This window comes from Mastomys coucha, unplaced genomic scaffold, assembly GCF_008632895.1.
Source record: "Mastomys coucha isolate ucsf_1 unplaced genomic scaffold, UCSF_Mcou_1 pScaffold9, whole genome shotgun sequence".
NCBI classification, from domain to species: domain Eukaryota; kingdom Metazoa; phylum Chordata; class Mammalia; order Rodentia; family Muridae; genus Mastomys; species Mastomys coucha.
The window spans coordinates 85,739,360-85,749,742 of record NW_022196915.1 but is presented as its reverse complement, the minus strand read 5'-3'; the positions used below and the strand labels follow the sequence as shown (position 1 = coordinate 85,749,742).

General features: G+C 44.6%; 1 non-coding gene across 1 annotated transcript; it reads right to left on the bottom strand.

Annotated features, from left to right (window-relative positions):
- Nucleotides 1-10,057: 10,057 nt before the first annotated feature.
- On the bottom strand, nt 10,058-10,189 carry LOC116085509. Its single transcript, XR_004116609.1, has one exon. It is a non-coding gene; the product is annotated as a small nucleolar RNA SNORA17 (small nucleolar RNA).
- Nucleotides 10,190-10,383: the final 194 nt, after the last annotated feature.

The window sequence follows — 10,383 nt, the reverse complement described above, 5'->3', positions numbered from 1 at the left end:
TCTAAAACTTGACCTCTTGCCCTTTGGCATTTCCTGGATTAGAAAGGTAACTTAATGTGTAAAAGATGCAGTTCCATTCTCTCCGTGGACGACTAGGTATGCAGTGAGGTGACCTTTGTTATTTATTACTAATAGAGACAAATCTACCTAATTAATATAAATAATAGCTGTTAGTTGCTATCAGGAGGATCATTCACTGGAGCTGAGAATTCAAACTAAGATCAGAGAAACACTACTAGAGCTGAAAACGGCACCAAAGACAACTAAAATTGCATCAGAGTTTCATGAATATTAATGCGGTTGAGTGGGGGAAACTAATTTGTGTCCACAAATCAGATGTGTAAAAGTGCATTGTTTTTTTATTGCCATATAACTGAAATTAATTTCCCCAGGAAGCTCACAGTCTCTAAGGTGGGAAAACTTAATGTTTATCAACTCCGGATGTTCCATAGTGCATCTGAGTTTCGAGGGATGTCTTACGATCGGTCAGAGCATCAGGAGAAATGAATCCTGGATCTCTGTCCTTGGACCATTCCGTTTCCCTTCACATTTGATTCACTTTGCGTATCTTAAGCTACTTGTCGCATTGCTCTGACAAAATTCCTGACAAGAACGAACTAAAGGGAGCAAAGGTTCATTCTGGCTCATGATTTGAGGAGATATGGTTCATATTGGTTGGAATGACACTGTCACAGAAACAGTCTATAGCTAAGCTGGTGGGATTGTGTCAGATTGGATCAGGAACCTGAGCTGGTCTAAGGAGTGCAGCCAGACCGTAAACCTCAATGCTCATGGCGCCAGCAATCTGCTTATTCTAGCTAGGCTCCATGTTGCAAAACACCACCGCCAACCGGGAACCAAATGTTCAAGTACATGAGCTTGTTAGAGACATTTCATAATCAAACCATGACCTGGCCACATACTACATACTGATTTTCTGTGTCATGTTTGTATATTCTGGGCCTGCCTTAACCTCTGCTGTGTGGGGCAGAACGGGAGCTGCAGAGCATGTCAGTTTGCGTAGAGGTCAGCCATGATGTTGCATTGGTTCTTGCCCCACAGCAGAGCTCAGGGAACTCACTGCTTTCCCAGACTCTGCTCAGGAGAAGCAACACTAGTCTCTTCTGTGTCTCAGGTTTGTAGTCACTTCCAGTCTGGGACTCACTCAGGCCACAGGTACAGACAGAGGACTCTGAGAAACCACCAACCTTCAGAGCTCCTGCTTCCCCCAAGGCCACAACTGTCCCCATGTACAAACGGTGTGATTAAGACTGATGCTGGGTAATCATATATTCATCCAAATCTTGCCCTACCTTCTGTCCCCAGCTTTTGAGAGTCCCCAAAGCCAAAATTGAAGACATTTCCCTGATTTTTTTCAGTGCCTCAAATACTAGGTGCTTAAATAGAGATGATGTCATGGGTTAACAACCACTAGACCGAAAAGCAGGTTAATCAACAATTAAATACGTGAAAATATTCCTCAAAGGACAGTGAGACGAAGCTTAATTATCATTCTACCATTGCGTGTGTAATGTAAGATCAAAATGTGATTAAAAATGGAAGGGTGGATGACAGTGAGTCTCTGCAAATACAAATCCATTTCCAAAATTGCATGACAACCATCATGAAATATTAGAGAACCCCTGCCCAGAACCCTCCATCAACAAAAGCAAAGCTTAATACAAATAAACTCGCGACCCAAGAACCGCCAAGGAGCGGACACGCTGGCTCTACTGTGCTTCTGATCCTCCGGGGGGCTCCAAGCAGCATTATCCCACCCGCAGTAATTTACCTGCTGATCTATGTGTCCCCTGCCGGTCATTTCACTGTGATTGTTTTACTGCCCCAATCCTTCATACAGTCCCTCCCAGACCTGCATGATGCTTGGGAACTTTTCACCCTCATAACAATGAGGACGAGTTCCAGCCTCTTGATTTGTAATGAACAGGAACAGAGACCCACAGAGCACAAGGGAGGGGCAGCTGGGACTGAAGCCCAGGTGGCTTTATTTAAGCTATGTTTATTGTCCTCTTCTGCTTAACGTTTTTATGCATGGGGCCATCCCATCCCAATTTCAGTGTTAGCCTTTATCAGGGCTGAGTTTCTCTGAAGCTGGAAGCTGTTCTTTCTTGACTTCAATAAGAGGATCAGGCCATCATCTCAACAGATGATGGCCTTAGATGGGAACATAAGAATATTTTATTTGAATTTTATGGAAATACATTTATTCCCTCAGTAAACAGCAGTAGACTGTGGAATGAGTTAGTTTGCCTTATATAACAATCTCAGTTATGGAAGAAAGGATCTCTTAAGAGACAGTTTCTAAGCTACAAACACAATTTTAATTATGGAGAAGCCATTCAACATAATAGACTCTACAAGTCACTGCTTGGTGGATATCCTTCTCAGGTCAAAAATAATTTGGTAAAGCAACTTCCTAAAATGATATCCATTTTCGGTCTCACTTTATCAAGCAATTGAGAGCTGAATGAATTTCTGATTAGTAGCCTGCTGCTAAATGGTGCAACATAAAAGGCTAAATGTCATTTAATTGATAAGCAACTAAAACCCCAGCTCTCTTTACACCATCCGCAGATGAGTGTCCTTCACAAACAATGACGTGATCCTTCAGTGTCACTACTAGCATTCAACTGCCACATATGAGAATTGGCACCCAAGTACCTTCGCTCAATAACCTGGGGACAAGCTTATCCTCTCATTAAGTAATATGCATGGAGCATCTACTTGGGACAAGTGACCATGCTAAGCATTCTGGAGGTCTCAAGGGGGATAACTGTCCCTTCCTTAAAGCAGCTAAGTGTTTTCATAGATGTGACGTCTCAGTGCCGTATTTAATGGAGCAAATCACAGATATCGCAACAAGCATCTTGCTAGGCTCTACTGCAGATAAGACCACTCTAGTGGCAATGTTGTCTTCTCTCGCCCACTCCCCAGGCACCTTCTACTGATGACCCCAGTTCTGAGTAAGAGAACTGCTCCTCCTTTGGCAGGATCTCCTTCCTGTGGTCTATTTGTCGCCATCTTTTCTTTTCTTTACTTACTCATAGACCAACTAGGTAAAACCTGAGCATTCACATGTGGCTTCTTAATTGAAGGATACTAAGAGGAGAAATGAGTCACACACACAGGCACACGGTAGGTAAATGGGATAGCTTCCCACATGAACGTTTAGGGAGTCACCTCACTGCCCAGCCCCTTGCCTCCTTTCGCATGGACTTGACCATCTTTTAAACCACACTCCAGACCTGTGGGTTCATCACACAAAGGACGGAAGGATGCTGACCTGGTGTTTTGAGGTCATGTAAACACTAATTCAAGTACCAGCTACAGACTGCAACTTGTAAATAGCCACCTACCTTGGGAAAGCTGCATTAATAAGGTCTGCTTTATGATTTTTGAGACTAGAAAGTTACAAATACTCAGCATATTGACCACTCTAAATGCATGATTAGTGTGCCACCTTCTAGCATGCATTCACATGGTGCATATAATCTCATACAGGCACACATGCATGCATTTAAATTTTAAGAAAATGAATAAAATCTAAAAATAAGAAGGGAATGAGGCCTCAAAATAAAATGTTTTTTTTTTTCCTTTTGATTAGGAAGACTTTATCGTATATAATCATTGCTATGGATAAATAGTTTGTATCTGGACCCTGAACTCAGAGCCTGAGGAAGATAATAGCTTCAAGGAATTAGCATATGGCTATCTTTTGCATCACCCTCTCCAGCACCTGCTTATTTTCTACACGGAACCTACACACTATGATGTACTACAAGCCTCTCACAGGTGCAATGTTAAGTGATGTAATCAGTATTTTGTTGAGACTGGTGTGTTAGGAAATCTACCTTGCCGGATACTGCAGGCAATGCTGAATCTAGAAACAGCAGGGGAGTGGTCTGTCTGCAGCAGTGTCTGAGGCCAGAGTGCACCACATTTCTGTGGCAAGCCCTGCAGGGCCCACTGCCTAAATGATGATGTTTAAAGAGAAAAGAAAACGAGCTAATTCAGCTGCTAGCCCCAGCTAAAGGTCTCCGGGAAAGCAGAGCCAAGACATAATCTTCCAGCGAAAACAAGATGTGCGTTAAAAAAAAAAAAATCCTTTGAGCATAATTTCTGATAAGGATTGTTAGCACATAAAGTTAAAGATAAAGAAATAAACACAGCAGGACAAACAAAGTCCTGGCACGAGAGGATGCAGCTTGTGAGGTTCTTAGTGGTGGAACGGATGCTTGCTGGAGTGAATCATAGCCACAGCTGTCAATTGCAGCCTGCCTTAGCCCCATGCCAGCCTCCCCTAACGATTACCTGCCATCTGGGTCCTCAGCCACTCCCATCTGAGGACCAATCAGTAACTCAGGCTTGCAGAACTAGAAGCTTTGCCTCTGCGCGGTGCAAGCCGGGGTCTGGATGGTACCCAGTTCTGTCTTAAGTCATTGAGCTTGGAGGTCAACAGAAGTGTCTATGCCAGGAAGAGTATTACATTTCAGGTGCCCTAACTAACCCCCATGTCACAGCCAGCTAGTCGGGTCAAGCTTGCTTGCTTGGTCTCCTTTGGAAGCATCACCCGTTGTTAGGGCTTGAATTGGACATGAGCTCCCTAGGCCTGTGTTTTCAACTCTTGTCTCCCAGCCAGGGATGCGCTGCATAGAGGCTGTGGGCTCTATATGTCTGCTTGAATGGCAGACATAGGTCACTAGTGGTGGCTTTTGAAAGGCTACGTCTCCGTCCTTGGTTCCAGGCAGTCTCATGTTTTTCTGGTGCACTACAATGTGAGAAGGCCCACCGCAAGATCCCAACCTCCACATCCTGAGTGTCCCTCCCATAGTTTCCTCCTTCCAATGGACCACGAACCTGTGAGCTATGAGCCAGAGTGGATTTCTTAACTCAGCTTCTGCCTAGGGAAGGGCGCAGCCCATAATAGGTTGAGCCTTCCCACATCAGTTAACAATTGGGACAGTTCTCCCATAGACACAGCACACAGTTCAACCTGATCAACATAATTTACTCATTAAGACTCTCTTCCCTGGTGATTCTCAGCTATGAGGAGGGAACAGTCAAAACTAAGCAGTATAGCATCAAAACACAAATGTGTTCAGGGGAGTAAGAGCAAACACCCCCTCAATGCAGTTTAGGAGTATCAAACGAGTAAGCACAGAAAAAGCCAGAACTTGAATCAGGCTCACCACAACGTTCCCAATATTGGAGATATCAGGACCAGCTATTTCTACGTGGAAGCCAAAAATAATAAGCAGGATATGGAAGTTTGGAATCATACCAAGACTCTCTCTTGTGTTCCTAAGGCATTAGTTCACCTATGGCACTCAGCTTCTTAGTTTTGATAGTCTTGCCTACAAAGATGGAGTTCTGAGCTGACGGTCCCCACTCGCCTTCCTTGCAGTGTTTCAAGGAGCTCTGGTTGCTTTGGGCTTCTTTGCTCTCCCCCCCACCCCACCCCCCCGCATGATGCATTGATAGTGAACACATCTCTTTTTAACAGTGTTAATCCCTTTAACTTAATTAAGCTTAGGTCTTCTAGAACCTGAAGATCATTCCCTGTTTGAAGTGAGTTCCCACACTCAGGTGTTGTACTCCTAGTATGCACAGGTCAGTCTCCAGAGCTGTTCCACTCCATGTATTTGGTAATTTTAAGAAGACCATTTCCTTCGCCTCCATATAAGGGCATCAGTAGAGGATGTCCATATAAGTAAGAGGAAAATGTGTTTATGGTCTACTTGGCAAGATGAGGAAAACCAGGCAGCATGTGTGAAATCCTTCCTCCCTTCCTTCTTCACTTGTACAGGGCTGGTACATTCCAATAAATAACAAAAAACCAACGACAGAGGAGTGTTCAACTAACAGGACAATGGTCTCTCCATGATGCCCTTTTGTCTGCTGGTTTTACAGAGACCTTGTTACAGAGAAATATTACTATTTAGTCTAAGTTGTCCCTATGCACCAAGAAACCTGTAACAACGGAGAAATTGCTTTTTTGCAAAAGTTTTTAGTTCAAAGCAATCTAGACTAATTTACATCATCAAGATCATTTGCCACACCCATCTTACTGCAGGGTAAAAACCAAAAAACGTCAACTATGTTGTTTTCTCATATCTGTCTTTTTCTACACTCGCAATTTACCTTCTTTGGAATCTAGACAACCCCCAAATGAAATGCACTGCCTCCCAGCACATTATTCAAACAATATGATAATTTTCATAGAATTCATATACAATATATTATATATTACATATATTAGAACTTATATATTAATATGTATATAGAGAGAGATAATTTATTTCTACTTAAAGAGTTTCTTTTAAAATTAATGAGAAAATACAAGTTTATTCTTGGAGCATTTCAAGTGTTTGCCATAAATAATTAACTTCTCTCTCCTTATCGCACATCTTTTCTAACCCTTGGGATCACTGTCCTTAGCACTGTGACCGGTGGGCGTGGTCCTGCGTGCCACACACAGCAGCAAACCTCAGCTGCAGCACTCCAGATTCCATTGGCAGCGGGATGCTGAGCCCGCACACCTCTTCCCAGAGGCTCCCAGACTCAGGCTGAGATTTCTCTTGGCAACTTCACCAAAGTGAGCCCCACTCTCTACCCAGTCTTTCTTTGGAGCATTTGTAGGGAAGGGAACTGTCATGGCCCTTATGGAGACCTGTACAATTTCTAGCACCCATCAAGGCCAGTATTTGCTGGCAAGCAGCCATTTTCAGGTTTCTCAGAAGCAGAGTGGTTCCCTTTTGTGCTTGCAATACTGCCTGACTTAATCTAACCATTGCTTAGAGAGCGACAGCAAGGAACTCAGCCCATTGCTGTTGGCAGCGAGGGGAACTAAACCTAGGCAACACCTGAAGGGCTTCTGTTTGCTCCTCTGAAAGACAGGGAAATGTCATTGTCATAGAGTATCGCCCACTTCTGACGCAGAGTATGTCACCAGGCTACTTCTATTCCATCCTGGAACTTGTAAGAAGAACTTAGCCACTACTTGACTTCTACTGGGTGGTACTACCTGAAGTGCACAGAGAATACTGAATTTTAATTTTCTTAAAAGCAGCATGGATCACTAGGAACAGGAACAGAGTTGAAGTTTCACTGTTTCTCCTGGTATTTTATTACTACAGTTGTAGGACATTTAGAGAAAGTAAGACTGGCTATAGTGTCAAAGCAAGAGAGTTTGGGCACTACCATCTACCAGAGCTTGGGAAAGAGACCTCTAGGTGCAATGACAGAAGTTCCAGACAAAGTTTAATGAATACCACAAACAACCTCTCACCAGGTGAAATGTGTCTAGGAAGCAGAACTTAGGAGTAGCCCCTGCCATGATGCCCTCAGCATTCTACTTGGGTTTTGATGCACAGTTGATAAGATTTTTAAAATTTAACTATTCTTCTTTCCTCTTAGCTTGGTCTGTTCAAAATAAAACTGTCCTCTTTTAAAATAATATTTTATTTACTTTTTTTTGAAATTTCCATTCACTGACAAAATATATTTTGAGCATACACTTCTGCCTCTTACTCCCTCCAATTCTCCCTGGGTTCTCCCGCTCCATCTCTCTCTCAACTTTGTGACCTCCTCATTTCCAAGAGATAACTGGCTTCTTTCTCTTAAAAATTCTTTCTTTCTTTAAATAAAATTATGTATAGGTGAGCATACTTTGCAAAAACACCTTCTAATACCATCATGGTATATGCAATATTAATAAAACATGACAAATTTATTGATAATACCAGGTCAATAAACATGGTAATAACACTCCACCAGGAATGAGAAAATGAAATAAGCCACGTTAAGTGCCATTTCATGTTTGTAAGCCCTGACTTCCTTAGCTATCAAGTGGTAAAATATGCTGGGAAGGCTCTAAATCTGTTTACAGCCTTGGCATTTTTAGGCCTCTCTTCATTCTTTCTGGCTCTGCTTTCCTTCATTTCTTTTGTTGTAGTTGTTGTTGGTCTGTCTGTCTAGCTGTCTGTTGGTTTATTGGTTGGTTAGTTCTTTGTGAATTTCACAGCATGTACCCCAATTCCGTTCATCTTCCCCTCCTCTAGTACCCTTGCTCCACCCTTTACAAACTCCCCTACAACAGAGAAAAAAAATCTCATATTGGAAGCTGTAGTTTGTCACAGTGTGTCCCACAGTATACCTTTTTGTCCACACTTCTGTGTTTATAAATGTTCATCGCAATGACTCATCTGTTTGTTACAAGGCCTGTGGCTTCTGCTACTCTATCAATACTGGAACCTCATTGGTACTCCTTTTGGATATCCTGTCGTTACCCTGTGTCATGAAGATCTTTGAGTTTTGGATCTGTAGCACCCGCCCCTCCATGCCTTGCAGCAGTTTATTGATGGAGTACATGTAGGGGTGGGTCAATCCAAAGCCCTAGATCTGGGCCTGAGAGGTATCTGAGCTGATCGTGTCCTTGGGACCAGGTTACCAGCAACACCCACAACCAGGGCAAGCTCTATCCTGCTGTCACAGATGGCAACGGACAAGGGAGAAGAGGAGGGCATCTCTCTTTCATCTACACCATTGACCCACAGACAAGAGGCAGGGCCAATTCTCCAACACTCACACCTTTAGAGCCAATTCATCTACAACCCCCACATCCAGGGCCAGCTCTACTGTGCAGCAGCAGGTGAGGGACAGGGACCCCCCTCTTTCTCTCTTTCTCTCTCTCTCTCTCTCTCTCTCTCTCTCTCTCTCTCTCTCTCTCTCTCTCTCTCTCTCTCTCTCTCTCTCTCTCTCTCTCTCTCTCTCTCTCTCTCTCTCTCTCTCTCCCTCTCTCTTCCTGGTAATCTTGGTTGGGGCCAGCTCTTCTGCCTTCCATAGGTGGCAAGGAATTGGGAGTGGGCAACTCTCCATGGTGGCAAGGAATTGGGAGTGGGCAACTCTCCATCCCCCATATCTCTACATGTCAGACAAGTAGCAAGCCAGCTCTTCCATGCTCTGGGCCAGCTTGTCTCCACTGCTACCACAAGGGTCAGCTTTACTGTCTTACCCAGGCAAGGTGTAAGACCTGCTCTCCTGAGTGGTACATCTGGTGAGGGGCAGGGCAAGCTCTCCTGCTCTCATGATCCTATGGCCAGGTGTTCCAGCTGCCACAGGTGCTGAGGGGCATGGGAGGAAAGGGTATCTCTCCCTTGTCCACCCCACCACACAGGAGATGAGTGACAGGGCCAGCTCTCTAATGCTAGTATCCCTGGGTCTGGCTTACCTGCAATTCTCACAATGTACCAGGCCCAGTCTCCAGAATGCTATAGCTGGCTAGGGGTGAAGTCAGCTCTCTTGTTGTCATGCCACCAGGGCCAGATCTCCCAGAATGCCTAGGTAAGAGGTAGGGCCAGTTCTGCAGAGCTCTCAGACATCAACATGTCCCCAGATCAGGGACATCCACTGTAAAAGACCCCTGCAGTCACAGACCCAGACATGACCCCCAGTGGCAGCACAGACCCAGGGCACTGTCCCAGGTGGCATCACCAACTACTCACATCAGGCTGTCCCTCACCACCCTCATGTGTCTCCAGTTTTCTCTGATATTATTTCCACATCCTTCTGTCTCTCTTTCTCTTCCATTTCTCCACCACTTCCTTGCTTCTTTTGGTGGCTTCTAAGGTCTGAATGTCTACAGTCATCTCAAGAGTACTATGCCCTGCTCGTGCATTACGGTGCAGGGCAGGGCTCATCTCAGGCATGCTCTGCCCACCTAGGCCTGCATGGCATCAGACTTGTGGTGGTCTCAGGCTAAATTCCTGTCCAGGACTCAAGGTCTGGTGGTTTTCTTGAGCTCATTCCTAGCCAAGTCTGCCTGACTGTCTCTTTGCAAGTTTCATCTATCTTGGGCTCACTCTTGGCCGGGGGCCCTGGACCCAGGTGGGGTTCTTCTGGTCTCCAGCTTAACCCTCTTCATGGGAGCCAATCTGGGCCTGCCTGGTAACAGAATGGTGGTCCTCTCAGGTTAGCTCCCTGTCTGGGCCCTCTGGCTCCAGACTGGTAGTCATCTCAGGCCTACTTTTTTTCAGGGAATTTTAGACTACTAATTATTCAAATGTTCATAGGTCAGAACACTAAGTATAGACATGTCATCTCTCCTTTCTGCCACCTACTGATGCACATGTGACATAACAGTGACACCTGCAAACCTTCTAGGGGCAGGGTCCTTCCTTTTCTTCTCTTATGAAACAACTCTCTTTCTCTGTCTCTCTCTGTCTCTCTCTGCCTCTCTCTGCCTCTCTCAGTCTCTCTCTGTCTCTCTCTATCTCTCTCTGTCACTCTCTCTGTCTCTGTCTCTATCTCTCTGTCTCTCTGTCTCTCTCTGTCTGTCTCTGTCTCTGTCTCTCTCTGTCTCTC